The following is a 23,939-nucleotide window of genomic DNA, read 5'->3' as shown; positions in this document are numbered from 1 at the left end:
ACAGAAACTGAAAGCGGAGACCGGGGCGCAGGTGTGAACCCGCCCTTACTCATCCTAACATGCAACTATTCACTACAGTGAAGGAACTGTTTCTCAAAGCTTGCATGCGAGATACCAGATTCTGGGGCAGGGCTAACAGTGATGTCATGATTCTGATGTAAATTACAATTCTTTGAAATGGCAGATTAATCAAATTACTTTACATTTAGAAAAAGAGTATGGGGGAGGCAGTGGTATAAAAAATATCCTATAAAGTGATAGAAGTAAATGTATGATGTCTCCCAAAACCCTTTCAATATTATGTTGTGTTAGCATTTTAACTTTTACCTTGACCTCAACTGGCTTGCACCAACATGACCGCACTTCCAATGCTTTAGCACTACACAAGCAGATGAGTGTAACTATCCTAGAGTACTGTTAGGAAGCAAAGGTCAGAATTGGTGAAAAGTTTAAGGATCAGAATTGACAAATGCACACAGACATGGAGGACCAAAACCAGGGTGAGAGACAAGAACAAGAAGGTGGGATCATCACATAGGTATATAGGAAGAACTTAGGAAGATCACTGAATCTGTATTCAATAAAAAATCAAAGGCTTTTCAAAAAGATTAGTTGGATATGAACTAACCAAAGACAGTCTAGACAAATACAAAAAGTTCCACCGATCTATTATACACAAGTCATGATTCAAATGGAACATGTCGCATTGAAAACAATCTGCAAGGAGAAATTTATAGGAGGAGTATCCAAGGGGTTCCATCATGCTACATGTCCCCCTCAGCACCCCCTGTGGTGAGATTGGGGGGTGCCAATATGCATCTTCTGCAGCCTGGGGTCTGGCCAGTAACCCCGAGCTTTTAGTAGCCCCCAGCTTGATCCTGCCCAGAAGTGAAGTTGATCCTCCCCAGACGTCTAGGCTGACTTACCCTATAGACTGCAATACACGTGTATTGCAGTCTATATTGCCGAACCAGCGATCAGTGCATCGCTGGTTCAGGTCCCCTAGTGGGACATTACTAAAAATCATTGCAAGGCACAGTGATCTCCACCACTATACAGGCTCTCTGCAGCCAGGAAATAGCTGTTCCATCGCAAATTAATTCAGATCAAATCGGATCGTATTTGAAAATTTGGCAAAGCTGTTGAATCAAATTTTGGAAAAATTTGCTCATCTATAAAAACCATTTTCAAAATGATAGACATGAAAGCAATGAAGGAACTTTTTCCAATTAGCTGCTGTATATATTATAGCCTACTGAATGAGTTAGATCAATACATTGCTTGGTAACTTCACGTTTGCCTGCAAGCATGGAGGTTATAAGGTTAGCTTACACAAACTACCCATGTAGCCACTAAATACCACAGTATATTTATTTCAAAGATATTTAGTTCACAACCAATTTGCTCGGTAAGTGGAGGACTTAAATCACATGTGAAATTATCTTCTCTGGTCGTAGAGATGTGTAACTGGATTCACTTGTTTACGTAATACAGTATAGTTGCGTGACATACTTTACTTCACATCTAAATTAGATTTGCTAGTCTGGTAACAAATACCAATGCGTTATTTCACAGCAGGAAGAAAGTAATGTAATGCTTACAGAGGAGTACAAACTACAAAAGATCCCAGTGGGAATATGGGTGCCTATCCTTATAAGTCATGTCCCATTGACAGAATGGGATGTAAAAGTAGACACTGTTGAAGGTTAAATAAATCAATGTTAACATAACACAGCAATACAAATGGTAAACATGGATGACCAATAAAACCTAGTCTGTGTAGTTTAGATATTTTACTCTATTAACAGTACTTTATTTTATGTGCTTTGTATACTATAGTATAGAATACAGCCCACACACAGAATGTCACATAATACAGAATAAGGAAACTTTCCTACTGACTCTTGAATTGGTGGTTGAGTTGACCAACTGGTTCTGGTAAATGAAGAGATCCAAAAAATACTAAAAACAAGAAAAATCGTTCTCTAGATAGTCTACTGGGATGTAAAATAATAAAATTATTGAATAAATAGATTGCTGGACAATAGCACCAAGATGTGAAGGGATTGGATGTTTAGGGTGTACATTGATTTTATTGTTATTTGGGTTTTAATTTTTTTTTATATCAATAATATTGTCAAACATAGAATCTTGTGTATCAGTTTGATCTATATTATTGTATACACAGTATTAAATATTTTCCTTTTGCTAATGGCAATTCAACCTCACTGTAAATTATATTAATATTTTTAGATAATTCTATGATGTTGACCTTGTGGCCCACTAGTAATGTACATGATGTAAATTGTAGTCATGATTATCTTACCTGTGACTGTATTTGTGAGTTATCTACTTCATCCTGGTCCTTAGATGTGTCACATGACCAGCAATAATACTCTGTAACTGACAGACCGCCTTAAGTGGTAACTCATGTTGAGGCTCATATAAGATTAAACGGAGAAACTGTCTTCTTGTCCAAGTGAGTTGTAGAGTCAGAGTGTGGTAATATGATAGAGTTTAAAACTAGAATGGAGTGGATAACTCACAAATATAGCCACTATTGAGAAAATTTTAATTTACATCATGTACCATTATAATGAGCTAGAGAATATTTTTGTAGAAGTGTTACTTTAATGTAAATTATTCCTGGGAAAGATACAGCCATGTGCTATGATTATGGATTTGTTGGATGGACAATTGTGGACCAATTTATAAAGGTAAACCTACTCAACTTTGGAAAACTTTGACTTGATGGAGATTTGTTAGGGAATGTTATTTTCTTTTTTACATTGTTTCCTATTTTAAATTATTTATATACATCTGCAGTATTCTATGTTGAAAGTCTTTATACCAGTTCCTGTCCTCAGTGATGCTCATAGTCTAAATGTCATCTCTTTTACATATAGGACAGTTCAATAGGAAGCCAACTGGCCAGCCGCTATATTTTTAGCTGTGTTAGCACAGTAGGTGTTATGTCCAGAGCCAGATATAATACAGAAATAATATAAGTAGCAAAATTCATGAGAAGGACACACTACAGCACAACATGAGCAGAAATAAAGCAAGAAAGGAAAAAATCCTTGGCTCTTTGAGTCTTTATGTGGTCTTCACATTAACAATAACTTTCCCTTGAACATAAGTTACTTGGTTGCCCTCAGGCAAGCATGACTTATTGCCTCATACTACAGAAACAAGCATGTCATCGTGAAGATTAGGAACTTCATAAGAGAGTCTAATTAGGATTGATGGGTGCGCTTTGGGACATGGATCTCTCATGACTTATTTTTGCAGCCTTATATAGGAAAAGTAGACATGTACAAAATATGTGGGTACTCTCAATTGGGCATAACTAGAAAATACTTTTTGTAGCCGGTTGGAGAAATGATTCTGGGTGTGGAGATAAGTTTATAAGGCTAACGCCCCATGTAGTGGGCCACAGGCAAAAAGCAACGTGGGAAAAAAAGCATCAGAGACTCATAGCAGTTTATCCCGCAGCGCTTTTTACAGAAAATCCACAGGTTTTTCCTCTGCAGACTTTCTGCTTCAATTATACCTATAGGGAAAATGCCAGCACTTTCATAGGTATAATTGACATGCTGCGATTTCCAAAAACTTGACAGTTTTGGAAATCACAATATTTCCTCTGGGGTTAGTTTTGTGCAATGTGTGGATGGGATTTGCTAGACTGGGAGGGTAAAACACCACATTTTTTGCTGCAGCGTGTGGGGCTTCAGCCTAAAGGTTTTCCTGTTCCTTCAGATGGTTGAGGCTCCAGGGAAAATGCCCTATTTGTTCCTCCAATCATCCATTCCTGACCGACAATCACAACATATAGAAAAAGTACAGAGCAACAATAAGTTGTACAAGTGGACTGAACAAGGCAAATGCAGAAACAAGATGAAAACTTTTGACTAGGAAATGTATTTTCTTTTACTTGCACCAATTGTTAATCTCTGATTTGTGATGGATTGCCAGAATGTAGGACAGTATGTCATGTGTACGATAGCTGAACCGAACAACTATTAGTACAAGTTGTGTTTAAAATCTGAGTTTGTTTTATTGTTTATTATTGACATATAAAAAATCAAATTAACATGTATAATGTATTACTAAAAGAGGATTACATACGGTAGATGACTTTGAAAATAAACATATGGAGGCAATCCAATTTCAGCTGCAAGCTGTAGGGTTCCTGAAATCACTAGAGCTTTGGTCGTGTGGAACAGAAATGGGAATGAACAGGAATGAATTTATCAGTGTACAACAAGGTTTGCACGCCTGGAGTCCTATTTGCATGGATGGAGAAAAAAATGTAAGAAAAGTAAAAGCAAAGAACTTTAGCCTTTTGTAGACGCCTCTTTAACAATGAATATATTTCAGCAGGACATTTTAAAACTTTAAGACCCGGTCAGTTCTTAAAACTTTCCTCTTTGCATAACATATTTTTGTTTGATATACAGTAGCTGTAAAAAGCTCAAAGGATGCGCATTTCTATTTAAAAAATTTTAAAATATTTTTTTTAATTTCATTGTTTTTGTTTATTAATTGTATTTTTTTAATCCAAAGATTGATTTTAATTTATTTTGTAATATTTTCTAATGGTATTTTTATTTTATAATGGGATATACTTATATGTTAGTACCTTAGTCTGTGCAGTAAGTATGCCATAACAACACGAAATATGGTCAGATGACCTTTTCTGCTTTGTATATAATACCCCTGTAAACATGGCATCTAAAAGAGCATGCAAAAAATGTATATGCAATCCAACAAATGCCAGCCTATGAAATTAAAGGTATGTCAAGGTACAATAGAGTAATGCACATTATTGGGAGTCCTAATATGGTCATGTATATAAAGCCTTAAAGGAAATGTGGGGAAAAAACTGCTACAAAGAAGTGAGCACTACATTCCATCACCAGCCTCAACAATACACTGCTGAGGCCAGTGCCATGGCGCTGATAGGTCATCACAAAGAAACAGCAGTGGGGATTAAGATTTGATTTGTTTAACACCTCCCTTGCAATGACCATTTTTTCTCTGAAACTGGACACCCCCTCTAAATAGAATGATTAAGGCTGAGGCCCCACATTGTGGAAATACAGCGTTTTTTGTTGCAGATTTTGCTGCGTTTTTTTTTAGCCAAAGTCAAGAGTGGCTTGAAAAAGAATAGAAGATATAAAGGAATATGTTTCCCTTCTGTTAAATCCATTCCTGACTTTGGCTCAAAAAATTGCTGTGTTTCCACAACATGGAGCCTTAGCCTTAAAGCAGTTTTCCCATCTCACTGTTTCAGCCGTTTGCCTGCTGTCTCTTCTTTTCACTTCCTGTATTTCTCCACCGCCCCCCCCTCCATCCATCCCTCCCTCTTACTAAACAACACTATGAAGGATCACAATACTTATGCAGATCTTATAATATGCACATGCTTATAGAGAGCAGACTCAGTGTTATCTGTGTGTTTACATGGAGAGATAGCGGACAGTATCTCTCTTTATCAGAAAACAGCAATTAGCTCAACTAGTTGTCCTACAGGTCTGTGGTTATGGTAACACTGTGTAAGCAATGGTTGGAATAAGTTCATATAACAGGCAAACAAAGCAGCATTTCTAAAACAACATATTTAGGAAAAGTTTTCAATTTACATAAGCTAGCAGTATCGATAGGAGCCTTGAGATGGGAACACTCCTTTAAGCACTTTATTAATGCTTGATTTGTACAATATTGCATTATTTTCACTTGATTATATTATGTCTCTGTCCAAAAAAATACAAAAGAAAATATATTTCTTATGTACTGCCATTTTAAAAGCTTTAATTCAGAACAAATAAAGGCATTTTATATGTGAAGTTCTAGCAGTGAAGTTAACACACTAAAAAATAAATCCCCCTCACCAGCTAACATGTGGTGCTCGATGCACAGAACTTTCCAGCATGAACTTGGCTACCTGGATTAGAATGTCAAAGGTATATATCACAGCACGATCCTTAGCACCTGCATTCTGTGTGGCAATGCCGCTTGAAAGCCTACCTAATAACACTTATTAGAGTCCACTGGTAGAGAGCCCAGACATTCCACAAGACTTATTTAGTGGAGGTCTGTCAAAGACGAGACTTAGCAAGTACTGAGCTCCAGCCACTTAGTCTCCATTATCTCCATAGTTCAAGCTGTAAAAAGGAAAGCCACATTTAGCACTGGCCCATTCGCAAGGAAACTACAGCAAGATGCAGGAATGTTCAATGCTTTCTTTGGCTATGGCTCTGAACATAAAAAATGGCTCTGGTAGCGCATCTGAAACCATGCTTTTCCTTTTCTAACAATTTTCATCTGCTCGACTGTTCAGCTAAAAGCATGGCAATAATGAAAAGTTGCAAACTCTGCATGCTTAGCAAATTGCTAGCTTAGAATTGATTTGTGGAGTTCTTTATGTGTAATTGCTAGAAGGTGCTCACTTCTCCGCTCACAGAATCCTGTTGCTAGTTTCCATAAATAAGGTGATTGTAGTGTTACTGAAATCACAATATTCCATTCTGCTAACACCCAGAACTCTATCATTACATTGCTACAGGTGTGATCTATTTTATATAATCCCTCCGGTCACCTGTGAATTGTGGATTATATTACTGGATAAATAAGGATCAGCCTCTCCAGCACAGTAATGATCAGAAGATTTGGGGTTTATAACTTACAGCAGTATTCCTTCCAGAAGACACAAATGATCTTTGTGAAGTAATGTCTTAATGGATGGAATAATTGGGAAGACTAAGTTTTATCTTGATCTGCTTCCAGGAATCTTTGCTCTTTCTAGCAATGACAGTAGCTTAATAGGCATATGCTGTATATAACACGTCTACAGCTGACTTAAAGAGGTTGTTCTGTCACAAAACACTTATCCTATCTTATGCATCATCATAACTTATACAGCTCCTTATTCCTTATTACATCCAGTAAGATTGTATAGTTACATTTCTATTTGTTTTATTGCAGTGATTTTGTCCTTTGTATTAGAAAGCTGGGTACCAGTCCTCTAGTCTGATTTCTTGTGATGTCTTGCAAGATACTATTCCTGTATAGCTCTATTGTCTCACCATGGACTTATATCCTGTTGGAGTATTTTTTATTTCTCTCTGATTCCTGGACTAGTTTACTATTTAGGGCGGGTATACACCTGCGCCTGGTCTCTGCTTTAGCCAATTCGGTGGGTTTCTGTTTTCTGCCCTGAGAAACTGAACAGGGGACGGAAACCTGGCGGTCAGTTTTCAAACCCATTCACTTGAATGGGTTTGCAAAGTGACCATCCGTGTTCATCTTCTGCCTGTCCGTGATGAAACCATTTTTTTTAAGCCAGACACAAAGTCGCACATGCAGGACTGTGTCCGGTTAAAAAAAAAACAGTTTCACAGGCAGAAGACGCTCACAGATGGTTACTTTGCAAACCCATTCAAGTGAATGGGTTTGAAAACTGACCGTCGGGTTTCCGTCCCCTGTCCAGTTTCTTGGGGCAGAAGATGGAAACCCACCAGATTAGCTAAAGCGGAGATCGGGCGCAGATGTGAACCCGCCCTTATTGCGAATTCTGAACAGAAACTTTTTTTTGCATTTACCTGCACTCTTGAGATATACTGTAACTTCTGTATGTGCATTGTGATACTCTGTGGACATGATATTCATTCAATTGTTGTCTAAATGTTAACAGATAACTGATGAAGGTCTGATGTAAGACCCGAAACATGTTTGTATCTGGATATATAATAAACATATTGGAGTGTTTGCACAAAATCTACAAAGATTGTACCAGAGTCTTCTTTTTGTATCATGCTCATATTGATGCAAAGAATATAAGTAACATAAAAATAAAACAACACTATAAAATTAAAAACTTTAATAAAATGACGTTAATTATTTTTTTTCTATTTGCACTCCATTCAGAACTTTTCAGGCTACTCAGTAAATTGTATGGAATTAAATGGTCTATTATAAAGTACGTTTTCTCCCCAAAACAAGCCCTCAAATGGTCTGTAAATGGAAAAATAATAAGTTATAGCTTTTGAAAAGTATGGAATAGAAGACTAACCTGAAAAAAGGCAAAACATGGTTATGTTGGGAAGAAGTTAAAGGGTTTCATTCCAAAGATTTAGAGATGAGCGAACAGTGTTCTATCGAACTCATGTTCGATCGGATATTAGGCTGTTCGGCATGTTCGAATCGAATCGAACACCGCGTGGTAAAGTGCGCCATTACTCGATTCCCCTCCCACCTTCCCTGGCGCCTTTTTTGCTCCAATAACAGCGCAGGGTAGGTGGGACAGGAACTACGACACCGGTGACGTTGAAAAAAGTAGGCAAAACCCATTGGCTGCCGAAAACATGTGACCTCTAATTTAAAAGAACAGCGCCGCCCAGGTTCGCGTCATTCTGAGCTTGCAATTCACCGAGGACGGAGGTTTCCGTCCAGCTAGCTAGGGCTTAGATTCTGGGTAGGCAGGGACAGGCTAGGATAGGAAGGAGAAGACAACCAACAGCTCTTGTAAGAGCTAAATTCCAGGGAGAAGCTTGTCAGTGTAACGTGGCACTGACGGGCTCAATATCGCCGCAACCCAGCTTTCCCAGGATCCTGAATGGAATACACTGTCAGTGTATTCCCGTATACCCGATATATACCCCGATACCCGTTCCAACGGTGTGCCCCCCCACCTTCACCCCAGAAATACCCTGCAAGTCCCCTAGCAATAGAATTGGGGCTATATACACCCACAATTTTTACTACTGGTATACAGTGCCATTGTCTGACTGGGAATTCAAAGAATATATTGGGAATACAAATACCCTCATTTCTTGCTACTGCCATATAGTGCCAGTGTCTGACTGGGAATTCAAAGAATATATTGGGGTTACGTGCACCCACAATTTTTACTACTGGTATACAGTGCCATTGTCTGACTGGGAATTCAAAGAATATATTGGGAATACAAATACCCTCATTTCTTGCTACTGCCATATAGTGCCAGTTTCTGACTGGTAATTCAAAGAATATATTGGGGTTACGTGCACCCACAATTTTTACTACTGGTATACAGTGCCATTGTCTGACTGGGAATTCAAAGAATATATTGGGAATACAAATACCCTCATTTCTTGCTACTGCCATATAGTGCCAGTGTCTGACTGGTAATTCAAAGAATATATTGGGGTTACGTGCACCCACAATTTTTACTACTGGTATACAGTGCCATTGTCTGACTGGGAATTCAAAGAATATATTGGGAATACAAATACCCTCATTTCTTGCTACTGCCATATAGTGCCAGTGTCTGACTGGAATTCAAAGAATATATTGGGGTTACGTGCACCCACAATTTTTACTACTGGTATACAGTGCCATTGTCTGACTGGGAATTCAAAGAATATATTGGGTATATAAATACCCTCATTTCTTGCTACTGCCATATAGTGCCATTGTCTGACTGGAATTCAAAGAATATATTGGGGTTACGTGCACCCACAATTTTTACTACTGGTATACAGTGCCATTGTCTGACTGGGAATTCAAAGAGTATATTGGGAATACAAATACCCTCATTTCTTGCTACTGCCATATAGTGCCAGTTTCTGACTGGTAATTCAAAGAATATATTGGGGTTACGTGCACCCACAATTTTTACTACTGGTATACAGTGCCATTGTCTGACTGGGAATTCAAAGAATATATTGGGGTTATAAATACCCTCATTTCTTGCTACTGCCATATAGTGCCAGTTTCTGACTGGTAATTCAAAGAATATATTGGGGTTACGTGCACCCACAATTTTTACTACTGGTATACAGTGCCATTGTTTGACTGGGAATTCAAAGAGTATATTGGGAATACAAATACCCTCATTTCTTGCTACTGCCATATAGTGCCAGTTTCTGACTGGGAATTCAAAGAATATATTGGGGTTACGTGCACCCACAATTTTTACTACTGGTATACAGTGCCATTGTCTGACTGGGAATTCAAAGAATATATTGGGGTTATAAATACCCTCATTTCTTGCTACTGCCATATAGTGCCAGTTTCTGACTGGTAATTCAAAGAATATATTGGGGTTACGTGCACCCACAATTTTTACTACTGGTATACAGTGCCATTGTCTGACTGGGAATTCAAAGAGTATATTGGGAATACAAATACCCTCATTTCTTGCTACTGCCATATAGTGCCAGTTTCTGACTGGTAATTCAAAGAATATATTGGGGTTACGTGCACCCACAATTTTTACTACTGGTATACAGTGCCATTGTCTGACTGGGAATTCAAAGAATATATTGGGGTTATAAATACCCTCATTTCTTGCTACTGCCATATAGTGCCAGTTTCTGACTGGTAATTCAAAGAATATATTGGGGTTACGTGCACCCACAATTTTTACTACTGGTATACAGTGCCATTGTCTGACTGGGAATTCAAAGAGTATATTGGGAATACAAATACCCTCATTTCTTGCTACTGCCATATAGTGCCAGTTTCTGACTGGTAATTCAAAGAATATATTGGGGTTACGTGCACCCACAATTTTTACTACTGGTATACAGTGCCATTGTCTGACTGGGAATTCAAAGAATATATTGGGGTTATAAATACCCTCATTTCTTGCTACTGCCATATAGTGCCAGTTTCTGACTGGTAATTCAAAGAATATATTGGGGTTACGTGCACCCACAATTTTTACTACTGGTATACAGTGCCATTGTCTGACTGGGAATTCAAAGAGTATATTGGGAATACAAATACCCTCATTTCTTGCTACTGCCATATAGTGCCAGTTTCTGACTGGGAATTCAAAGAATATATTGGGGTTACGTGCACCCACAATTTTTACTACTGGTATACAGTGCCATTGTCTGACTGGGAATTCAAAGAGTATATTGGGAATACAAATACCCTCATTTCTTGCTACTGCCATATAGGTGCCAGTTTCTGACTGGTAATTCAAAGAATATATTGGGGTTACGTGCACCCACAATTTTTACTACTGGTATACAGTGCCATTGTCTGACTGGGAATTCAAAGAGTATATTGGGAATACAAATACCCTCATTTCTTGCTACTGCCATATAGTGCCAGTTTCTGACTGGGAATTCAAAGAATATATTGGGGTTACGTGCACCCACAATTTTTACTACTGGTATACAGTGCCATTGTCTGACTGGGAATTCAAAGAATATATTGGGGTTATAAATACCCTCATTTCTTGCTACTGCCATATAGTGCCAGTTTCTGACTGGTAATTCAAAGAATATATTGGGGTTACGTGCACCCACAATTTTTACTACTGGTATACAGTGCCATTGTCTGACTGGGAATTCAAAGAATATATTGGGGTTATAAATACCCTCATTTCTTGCTACTGCCATATAGTGCCAGTTTCTGACTGGTAATTCAAAGAATATATTGGGGTTACGTGCACCCACAATTTTTACTACTGGTATACAGTGCCATTGTCTGACTGGGAATTCAAAGAGTATATTGGGAATACAAATACCCTCATTTCTTGCTACTGCCATATAGTGCCAGTTTCTGACTGGTAATTCAAAGAATATATTGGGGTTACGTGCACCCACAATTTTTACTACTGGTATACAGTGCCATTGTCTGACTGGGAATTCAAAGAATATATTGGGGTTATAAATACCCTCATTTCTTGCTACTGCCATATAGTGCCAGTTTCTGACTGGTAATTCAAAGAATATATTGGGGTTACGTGCACCCACAATTTTTACTACTGGTATACAGTGCCATTGTCTGACTGGGAATTCAAAGAGTATATTGGGAATACAAATACCCTCATTTCTTGCTACTGCCATATAGTGCCAGTTTCTGACTGGTAATTCAAAGAATATATTGGGGTTACGTGCACCCACAATTTTTACTACTGGTATACAGTGCCATTGTCTGACTGGGAATTCAAAGAATATATTGGGGTTATAAATACCCTCATTTCTTGCTACTGCCATATAGTGCCAGTTTCTGACTGGTAATTCAAAGAATATATTGGGGTTACGTGCACCCACAATTTTTACTACTGGTATACAGTGCCATTGTCTGACTGGGAATTCAAAGAGTATATTGGGAATACAAATACCCTCATTTCTTGCTACTGCCATATAGTGCCAGTTTCTGACTGGGAATTCAAAGAATATATTGGGGTTACGTGCACCCACAATTTTTACTACTGGTATACAGTGCCATTGTCTGACTGGGAATTCAAAGAATATATTGGGGTTATAAATACCCTCATTTCTTGCTACTGCCATATAGTGCCAGTTTCTGACTGGTAATTCAAAGAATATATTGGGGTTACGTGCACCCACAATTTTTACTACTGGTATACAGTGCCATTGTCTGACTGGGAATTCAAAGAGTATATTGGGAATACAAATACCCTCATTTCTTGCTACTGCCATATAGTGCCAGTTTCTGACTGGTAATTCAAAGAATATATTGGGGTTACGTGCACCCACAATTTTTACTACTGGTATACAGTGCCATTGTCTGACTGGGAATTCAAAGAATATATTGGGGTTATAAATACCCTCATTTCTTGCTACTGCCATATAGTGCCAGTTTCTGACTGGTAATTCAAAGAATATATTGGGGTTACGTGCACCCACAATTTTTACTACTGGTATACAGTGCCATTGTCTGACTGGGAATTCAAAGAGTATATTGGGAATACAAATACCCTCATTTCTTGCTACTGCCATATAGTGCCAGTTTCTGACTGGTAATTCAAAGAATATATTGGGGTTACGTGCACCCACAATTTTTACTACTGGTATACAGTGCCATTGTCTGACTGGGAATTCAAAGAATATATTGGGGTTATAAATACCCTCATTTCTTGCTACTGCCATATAGTGCCAGTTTCTGACTGGTAATTCAAAGAATATATTGGGGTTACGTGCACCCACAATTTTTACTACTGGTATACAGTGCCATTGTCTGACTGGGAATTCAAAGAGTATATTGGGAATACAAATACCCTCATTTCTTGCTACTGCCATATAGTGCCAGTTTCTGACTGGTAATTCAAAGAATATATTGGGGTTACGTGCACCCACAATTTTTACTACTGGTATACAGTGCCATTGTCTGACTGGGAATTCAAAGAATATATTGGGGTTATAAATACCCTCATTTCTTGCTACTGCCATATAGTGCCAGTTTCTGACTGGTAATTCAAAGAATATATTGGGGTTACGTGCACCCACAATTTTTACTACTGGTATACAGTGCCATTGTCTGACTGGGAATTCAAAGAGTATATTGGGAATACAAATACCCTCATTTCTTGCTACTGCCATATAGTGCCAGTTTCTGACTGGTAATTCAAAGAATATATTGGGGTTACGTGCACCCACAATTTTTACTACTGGTATACAGTGCCATTGTCTGACTGGGAATTCAAAGAATATATTGGGGTTATAAATACCCTCATTTCTTGCTACTGCCATATAGTGCCAGTTTCTGACTGGTAATTCAAAGAATATATTGGGGTTACGTGCACCCACAATTTTTACTACTGGTATACAGTGCCATTGTCTGACTGGGAATTCAAAGAGTATATTGGGAATACAAATACCCTCATTTCTTGCTACTGCCATATAGTGCCAGTTTCTGACTGGGAATTCAAAGAATATATTGGGGTTACGTGCACCCACAATTTTTACTACTGGTATACAGTGCCATTGTCTGACTGGGAATTCAAAGAATATATTGGGGTTATAAATACCCTCATTTCTTGCTACTGCCATATAGTGCCAGTTTCTGACTGGTAATTCAAAGAATATATTGGGGTTACGTGCACCCACAATTTTTACTACTGGTATACAGTGCCATTGTCTGACTGGGAATTCAAAGAGTATATTGGGAATACAAATACCCTCATTTCTTGCTACTGCCATATAGTGCCAGTTTCTGACTGGGAATTCAAAGAATATATTGGGGTTACGTGCACCCACAATTTTTACTACTGGTATACAGTGCCATTGTCTGACTGGGAATTCAAAGAATATATTGGGGTTATAAATACCCTCATTTCTTGCTACTGCCATATAGTGCCAGTTTCTGACTGGTAATTCAAAGAATATATTGGGGTTACGTGCACCCACAATTTTTACTACTGGTATACAGTGCCATTGTCTGACTGGGAATTCAAAGAATATATTGGGGTTATAAATACCCTCATTTCTTGCTACTGCCATATAGTGCCAGTTTCTGACTGGTAATTCAAAGAATATATTGGGGTTACGTGCACCCACAATTTTTACTACTGGTATACAGTGCCATTGTCTGACTGGGAATTCAAAGAGTATATTGGGAATACAAATACCCTCATTTCTTGCTACTGCCATATAGTGCCAGTTTCTGACTGGTAATTCAAAGAATATATTGGGGTTACGTGCACCCACAATTTTTACTACTGGTATACAGTGCCATTGTCTGACTGGGAATTCAAAGAATATATTGGGGTTATAAATACCCTCATTTCTTGCTACTGCCATATAGTGCCAGTTTCTGACTGGTAATTCAAAGAATATATTGGGGTTACGTGCACCCACAATTTTTACTACTGGTATACAGTGCCATTGTCTGACTGGGAATTCAAAGAGTATATTGGGAATACAAATACCCTCATTTCTTGCTACTGCCATATAGTGCCAGTTTCTGACTGGTAATTCAAAGAATATATTGGGGTTACGTGCACCCACAATTTTTACTACTGGTATACAGTGCCATTGTCTGACTGGGAATTCAAAGAATATATTGGGGTTATAAATACCCTCATTTCTTGCTACTGCCATATAGTGCCAGTTTCTGACTGGTAATTCAAAGAATATATTGGGGTTACGTGCACCCACAATTTTTACTACTGGTATACAGTGCCATTGTCTGACTGGGAATTCAAAGAGTATATTGGGAATACAAATACCCTCATTTCTTGCTACTGCCATATAGTGCCAGTTTCTGACTGGGAATTCAAAGAATATATTGGGGTTACGTGCACCCACAATTTTTACTACTGGTATACAGTGCCATTGTCTGACTGGGAATTCAAAGAATATATTGGGGTTATAAATACCCTCATTTCTTGCTACTGCCATATAGTGCCAGTTTCTGACTGGTAATTCAAAGAATATATTGGGGTTACGTGCACCCACAATTTTTACTACTGGTATACAGTGCCATTGTCTGACTGGGAATTCAAAGAGTATATTGGGAATACAAATACCCTCATTTCTTGCTACTGCCATATAGTGCCAGTTTCTGACTGGTAATTCAAAGAATATATTGGGGTTACGTGCACCCACAATTTTTACTACTGGTATACAGTGCCATTGTCTGACTGGGAATTCAAAGAATATATTGGGGTTATAAATACCCTCATTTCTTGCTACTGCCATATAGTGCCAGTTTCTGACTGGTAATTCAAAGAATATATTGGGGTTACGTGCACCCACAATTTTTACTACTGGTATACAGTGCCATTGTCTGACTGGGAATTCAAAGAGTATATTGGGAATACAAATACCCTCATTTCTTGCTACTGCCATATAGTGCCAGTTTCTGACTGGTAATTCAAAGAATATATTGGGGTTACGTGCACCCACAATTTTTACTACTGGTATACAGTGCCATTGTCTGACTGGGAATTCAAAGAATATATTGGGGTTATAAATACCCTCATTTCTTGCTACTGCCATATAGTGCCAGTTTCTGACTGGTAATTCAAAGAATATATTGGGGTTACGTGCACCCACAATTTTTACTACTGGTATACAGTGCCATTGTCTGACTGGGAATTCAAAGAGTATATTGGGAATACAAATACCCTCATTTCTTGCTACTGCCATATAGTGCCAGTTTCTGACTGGTAATTCAAAGAATATATTGGGGTTACGTGCACCCACAATTTTTACTACTGGTATACAGTGCCATTGTCTGACTGGGAATTCAAAGAGTATATTGGGGTTATAAATACCCTCATTTCTTGCTACTGCCATATAGTGCCAGTTTCTGACTGGTAATTCAAAGAATATATTGGGGTTACGTGCACCCACAATTTTTACTACTGGTATACAGTGCCATTGTCTGACTGGGAATTCAAAGAGTATATTGGGAATACAAATACCCTCATTTCTTGCTACTGCCATATAGTGCCAGTTTCTGACTGGGAATTCAAAGAATATATTGGGGTTACGTGCACCCACAATTTTTACTACTGGTATACAGTGCCATTGTCTGACTGGGAATTCAAAGAATATATTGGGGTTATAAATACCCTCATTTCTTGCTACTGCCATATAGTGCCAGTTTCTGACTGGTAATTCAAAGAATATATTGGGGTTACGTGCACCCACAATTTTTACTACTGGTATACAGTGCCATTGTCTGACTGGGAATTCAAAGAGTATATTGGGAATACAAATACCCTCATTTCTTGCTACTGCCATATAGTGCCAGTTTCTGACTGGGAATTCAAAGAATATATTGGGGTTACGTGCACCCACAATTTTTACTACTGGTATACAGTGCCATTGTCTGACTGGGAATTCAAAGAATATATTGGGGTTATAAATACCCTCATTTCTTGCTACTGCCATATAGTGCCAGTTTCTGACTGGTAATTCAAAGAATATATTGGGGTTACGTGCACCCACAATTTTTACTACTGGTATACAGTGCCATTGTCTGACTGGGAATTCAAAGAATATATTGGGGTTATAAATACCCTCATTTCTTGCTACTGCCATATAGTGCCAGTTTCTGACTGGTAATTCAAAGAATATATTGGGGTTACGTGCACCCACAATTTTTACTACTGGTATACAGTGCCATTGTCTGACTGGGAATTCAAAGAGTATATTGGGAATACAAATACCCTCATTTCTTGCTACTGCCATATAGTGCCAGTTTCTGACTGGTAATTCAAAGAATATATTGGGGTTACGTGCACCCACAATTTTTACTACTGGTATACAGTGCCATTGTCTGACTGGGAATTCAAAGAATATATTGGGTTATAAATACCCTCATTTCTTGCTACTGCCATATAGTGCCAGTTTCTGACTGGTAATTCAAAGAATATATTGGGGTTACGTGCACCCACAATTTTTACTACTGGTATACAGTGCCATTGTCTGACTGGGAATTCAAAGAGTATATTGGGAATACAAATACCCTCATTTCTTGCTACTGCCATATAGTGCCAGTTTCTGACTGGTAATTCAAAGAATATATTGGGGTTACGTGCACCCACAATTTTTACTACTGGTATACAGTGCCATTGTCTGACTGGGAATTCAAAGAATATATTGGGGTTATAAATACCCTCATTTCTTGCTACTGCCATATAGTGCCAGTTTCTGACTGGTAATTCAAAGAATATATTGGGGTTACGTGCACCCACAATTTTTACTACTGGTATACAGTGCCATTGTCTGACTGGGAATTCAAAGAGTATATTGGGAATACAAATACCCTCATTTCTTGCTACTGCCATATAGTGCCAGTTTCTGACTGGGAATTCAAAGAATATATTGGGGTTACGTGCACCCACAATTTTTACTACTGGTATACAGTGCCATTGTCTGACTGGGAATTCAAAGAATATATTGGGGTTATAAATACCCTCATTTCTTGCTACTGCCATATAGTGCCAGTTTCTGACTGGTAATTCAAAGAATATATTGGGGTTACGTGCACCCACAATTTTTACTACTGGTATACAGTGCCATTGTCTGACTGGGAATTCAAAGAGTATATTGGGAATACAAATACCCTCATTTCTTGCTACTGCCATATAGTGCCAGTTTCTGACTGGTAATTCAAAGAATATATTGGGGTTACGTGCACCCACAATTTTTACTACTGGTATACAGTGCCATTGTCTGACTGGGAATTCAAAGAATATATTGGGGTTATAAATACCCTCATTTCTTGCTACTGCCATATAGTGCCAGTTTCTGACTGGTAATTCAAAGAATATATTGGGGTTACGTGCACCCACAATTTTTACTACTGGTATACAGTGCCATTGTCTGACTGGGAATTCAAAGAGTATATTGGGAATACAAATACCCTCATTTCTTGCTACTGCCATATAGTGCCAGTTTCTGACTGGTAATTCAAAGAATATATTGGGGTTACGTGCACCCACAATTTTTACTACTGGTATACAGTGCCATTGTCTGACTGGGAATTCAAAGAATATATTGGGGTTATAAATACCCTCATTTCTTGCTACTGCCATATAGTGCCAGTTTCTGACTGGTAATTCAAAGAATATATTGGGGTTACGTGCACCCACAATTTTTACTACTGGTATACAGTGCCATTGTCTGACTGGGAATTCAAAGAGTATATTGGGAATACAAATACCCTCATTTCTTGCTACTGCCATATAGTGCCAGTTTCTGACTGGTAATTCAAAGAATATATTGGGGTTACGTGCACCCACAATTTTTACTACTGGTATACAGTGCCATTGTCTGACTGGGAATTCAAAGAATATATTGGGGTTATAAATACCCTCATTTCTTGCTACTGCCATATAGTGCCAGTTTCTGACTGGTAATTCAAAGAATATATTGGGGTTACGTGCACCCACAATTTTTACTACTGGTATACAGTGCCATTGTCTGACTGGGAATTCAAAGAGTATATTGGGAATACAAATACCCTCATTTCTTGCTACTGCCATATAGTGCCAGTTTCTGACTGGTAATTCAAAGAATATATTGGGGTTACGTGCACCCACAATTTTTACTACTGGTATACAGTGCCATTGTCTGACTGGGAATTCAAAGAATATATTGGGGTTATAAATACCCTCATTTCTTGCTACTGCCATATAGTGCCAGTTTCTGACTGGTAATTCAAAGAATATATTGGGGTTACGTGCACCCACAATTTTTACTACTGGTATACAGTGCCATTGTCTGACTGGGAATTCAAAGAGTATATTGGGAATACAAATACCCTCATTTCTTGCTACTGCCATATAGTGCCAGTTTCTGACTGGGAATTCAAAGAATATATTGGGGTTACGTGCACCCACAATTTTTACTACTGGTATACAGTGCCATTGTCTGACTGGGAATTCAAAGAATATATTGGGGTTATAAATACCCTCATTTCTTGCTACTGCCATATAGTGCCAGTTTCTGACTGGTAATTCAAAGAATATATTGGGGTTACGTGCACCCACAATTTTTACTACTGGTATACAGTGCCATTGTCTGACTGGGAATTCAAAGAGTATATTGGGAATACAAATACCCTCATTTCTTGCTACTGCCATATAGTGCCAGTTTCTGACTGGGAATTCAAAGAATATATTGGGGTTACGTGCACCCACAATTTTTACTACTGGTATACAGTGCCATTGTCTGACTGGGAATTCAAAGAATATATTGGGGTTATAAATACCCTCATTTCTTGCTACTGCCATATAGTGCCAGTTTCTGACTGGTAATTCAAAGAATATATTGGGGTTACGTGCACCCACAATTTTTACTACTGGTATACAGTGCCATTGTCTGACTGGGAATTCAAAGAATATATTGGGGTTATAAATACCCTCATTTCTTGCTACTGCCATATAGTGCCAGTTTCTGACTGGTAATTCAAAGAATATATTGGGGTTACGTGCACCCACAATTTTTACTACTGGTATACAGTGCCATTGTCTGACTGGGAATTCAAAGAGTATATTGGGAATACAAATACCCTCATTTCTTGCTACTGCCATATAGTGCCAGTTTCTGACTGGTAATTCAAAGAATATATTGGGGTTACGTGCACCCACAATTTTTACTACTGGTATACAGTGCCATTGTCTGACTGGGAATTCAAAGAATATATTGGGGTTATAAATACCCTCATTTCTTGCTACTGCCATATAGTGCCAGTTTCTGACTGGTAATTCAAAGAATATATTGGGGTTACGTGCACCCACAATTTTTACTACTGGTATACAGTGCCATTGTCTGACTGGGAATTCAAAGAGTATATTGGGAATACAAATACCCTCATTTCTTGCTACTGCCATATAGTGCCAGTTTCTGACTGGTAATTCAAAGAATATATTGGGGTTACGTGCACCCACAATTTTTACTACTGGTATACAGTGCCATTGTCTGACTGGGAATTCAAAGAATATATTGGGGTTATAAATACCCTCATTTCTTGCTACTGCCATATAGTGCCAGTTTCTGACTGGTAATTCAAAGAATATATTGGGGTTACGTGCACCCACAATTTTTACTACTGGTATACAGTGCCATTGTCTGACTGGGAATTCAAAGAGTATATTGGGAATACAAATACCCTCATTTCTTGCTACTGCCATATAGTGCCAGTTTCTGACTGGGAATTCAAAGAATATATTGGGGTTACGTGCACCCACAATTTTTACTACTGGTATACAGTGCCATTGTCTGACTGGGAATTCAAAGAATATATTGGGGTTATAAATACCCTCATTTCTTGCTACTGCCATATAGTGCCAGTTTCTGACTGGTAATTCAAAGAATATATTGGGGTTACGTGCACCCACAATTTTTACTACTGGTATACAGTGCCATTGTCTGACTGGGAATTCAAAGAGTATATTGGGAATACAAATACCCTCATTTCTTGCTACTGCCATATAGTGCCAGTTTCTGACTGGTAATTCAAAGAATATATTGGGGTTACGTGCACCCACAATTTTTACTACTGGTATACAGTGCCATTGTCTGACTGGGAATTCAAAGAATATATTGGGGTTATAAATACCCTCATTTCTTGCTACTGCCATATAGTGCCAGTTTCTGACTGGTAATTCAAAGAATATATTGGGGTTACGTGCACCCACAATTTTTACTACTGGTATACAGTGCCATTGTCTGACTGGGAATTCAAAGAGTATATTGGGAATACAAATACCCTCATTTCTTGCTACTGCCATATAGTGCCAGTTTCTGACTGGTAATTCAAAGAATATATTGGGGTTACGTGCACCCACAATTTTTACTACTGGTATACAGTGCCATTGTCTGACTGGGAATTCAAAGAATATATTGGGGTTATAAATACCCTCATTTCTTGCTACTGCCATATAGTGCCAGTTTCTGACTGGTAATTCAAAGAATATATTGGGGTTACGTGCACCCACAATTTTTACTACTGGTATACAGTGCCATTGTCTGACTGGGAATTCAAAGAGTATATTGGGAATACAAATACCCTCATTTCTTGCTACTGCCATATAGTGCCAGTTTCTGACTGGGAATTCAAAGAATATATTGGGGTTACGTGCACCCACAATTTTTACTACTGGTATACAGTGCCATTGTCTGACTGGGAATTCAAAGAATATATTGGGGTTATAAATACCCTCATTTCTTGCTACTGCCATATAGTGCCAGTTTCTGACTGGTAATTCAAAGAATATATTGGGGTTACGTGCACCCACAATTTTTACTACTGGTATACAGTGCCATTGTCTGACTGGGAATTCAAAGAGTATATTGGGAATACAAATACCCTCATTTCTTGCTACTGCCATATAGTGCCAGTTTCTGACTGGGAATTCAAAGAATATATTGGGGTTACGTGCACCCACAATTTTTACTACTGGTATACAGTGCCATTGTCTGACTGGGAATTCAAAGAATATATTGGGGTTATAAATACCCTCATTTCTTGCTACTGCCATATAGTGCCAGTTTCTGACTGGTAATTCAAAGAATATATTGGGGTTACGTGCACCCACAATTTTTACTACTGGTATACAGTGCCATTGTCTGACTGGGAATTCAAAGAGTATATTGGGAATACAAATACCCTCATTTCTTGCTACTGCCATATAGTGCCAGTTTCTGACTGGGAATTCAAAGAATATATTGGGGTTACGTGCACCCACAATTTTTACTACTGGTATACAGTGCCATTGTCTGACTGGGAATTCAAAGAATATATTGGGGTTATAAATACCCTCATTTCTTGCTACTGCCATATAGTGCCAGTTTCTGACTGGTAATTCAAAGAATATATTGGGGTTACGTGCACCCACAATTTTTACTACTGGTATACAGTGCCATTGTCTGACTGGGAATTCAAAGAGTATATTGGGAATACAAATACCCTCATTTCTTGCTACTGCCATATAGTGCCAGTTTCTGACTGGTAATTCAAAGAATATATTGGGGTTACGTGCACCCACAATTTTTACTACTGGTATACAGTGCCATTGTCTGACTGGGAATTCAAAGAATATATTGGGGTTATAAATACCCTCATTTCTTGCTACTGCCATATAGTGCCAGTGTCTGACTGGGAATTCAAAGAATATATTGGGGTTACGTGCACCCACAATTTTTACTACTGGTATACAGTGCCAATTTCTAACTAGGAATTCAAAATGCGCAAGGCTCCCGGAAAGGGACGTGGACGAGGCCGTGGGCGAGGTCGGGGGAATGGTTCTGGGGAGCAAGGTAGCAGTGAAGCCACAGGGCGTCCCGTGCCTACTCCTGTGGGGCAGCAAGCATTGCGCCACTCCACAGTGCCAGGGTTGCTTGCCACATTAACTAAACTGCAGGGTACAAACCTTAGTAGGCCCGAGAACCAGGAACAGGTCTTGCAATGGCTGTCAGAGAATGCTTACAGCACATTGTCCAGCAGTCAGTCAGACTCTGCCTCCTCTCCTCCTATTACCCAACAGTCTTGTCTTCCTTCCTCCCAAAATTCCGAAGCTTTACAGAACAATAACCCAAACTGTCCCTGCTCCCCAGAGCTGTTCTCCGCTCCTTTCATTGTCCCTCAACCTGCCTCTCCACGTCACGATTCCACGAACCTAACAGAGGAGCATCTGTGTCCAGATGCTCAAACACTAGAGTCTCCTCCATCTCCGTTCGATTTGGTGGTGGATGACCAGCAACCCACCCTCATCGACGATGATGTGACGCAGTTGCCGTCAGGGCATCCAGTTGACCGGCGCATTGTGCGGGAGGAGGAGATGAGACAGGAGTTGGAAGAGGAAGTGGTGGATGATGAGGACACTGACCCGACCTGGACAGGGGGGATGTCAAGCGGGGAAAGTAGTGTGGATGTTGAGGCAGGTGCAGCACCAAAAAGGGTAGCTAGAGGCAGAGGCAGAGGTCAGCAGCTTAGGCGAAGCCAGGCCACACCCGGAATCTCCCAAGATGTTCCAGTTCGTACCCAGCCCCGAAAAACTCCCACCTCGAGGGCACGTTTCTCGAAGGTGTGGAGTTTTTTCAAGGAATGCGCCGAGGACAGATATAGTGTTGTCTGCACAATTTGCCTCTCGAAATTGATTAGGGGCTCTGAGAAGAGCAACCTGTCCACCACTTCAATGCGCCGTCATTTGGAATCCAAGCACTGGAATCAGTGGCAGGCAGCAACGGCAGGACAAAGGCCGCCTGCCGTTCACGCCACTGCCACTGCCTCTGCCACTGCCTCTGCCTCTGCCACTGCCACTGCTGACTGTGCTGGCGATGCACTCCAGAGGACGAGCCAGGACACCACTTCATCTGCCTCCGCCACTTTGTTGACTTCTACCTCATCCTCCCCTGGTCCTGTCTTATCTCCTTCTCCTGCACCATCAAAGGCACCATCAGGCGTTTCTTTACAACAACCCACCATCTCTCAGACATTGGAGCGGCGGCAGAAATACACTGCTAACCACCCACACGCGCAAGCCTTGAACGCCAACATCGCTAAACTGCTGGCCCAGGAGATGTTGGCGTTCCGGCTTGTTGAAACTCCCGCCTTCCTGGACCTGATGGCAACTGCGGCACCTCGCTATGCCGTCCCTAGCCGTCACTACTTCTCCCGGTGTGCCGTCCCCGCCTTGCACCAGCACGTGTCACTCAACATCAGGCGGGCCCTTA

The sequence above is a fragment of the Leptodactylus fuscus genome, chromosome 3, assembly GCF_031893055.1.
Source record: "Leptodactylus fuscus isolate aLepFus1 chromosome 3, aLepFus1.hap2, whole genome shotgun sequence".
Lineage (NCBI taxonomy): Eukaryota > Metazoa > Chordata > Amphibia > Anura > Leptodactylidae > Leptodactylus > Leptodactylus fuscus.
Note: the sequence above shows the minus strand (reverse complement) of the source record.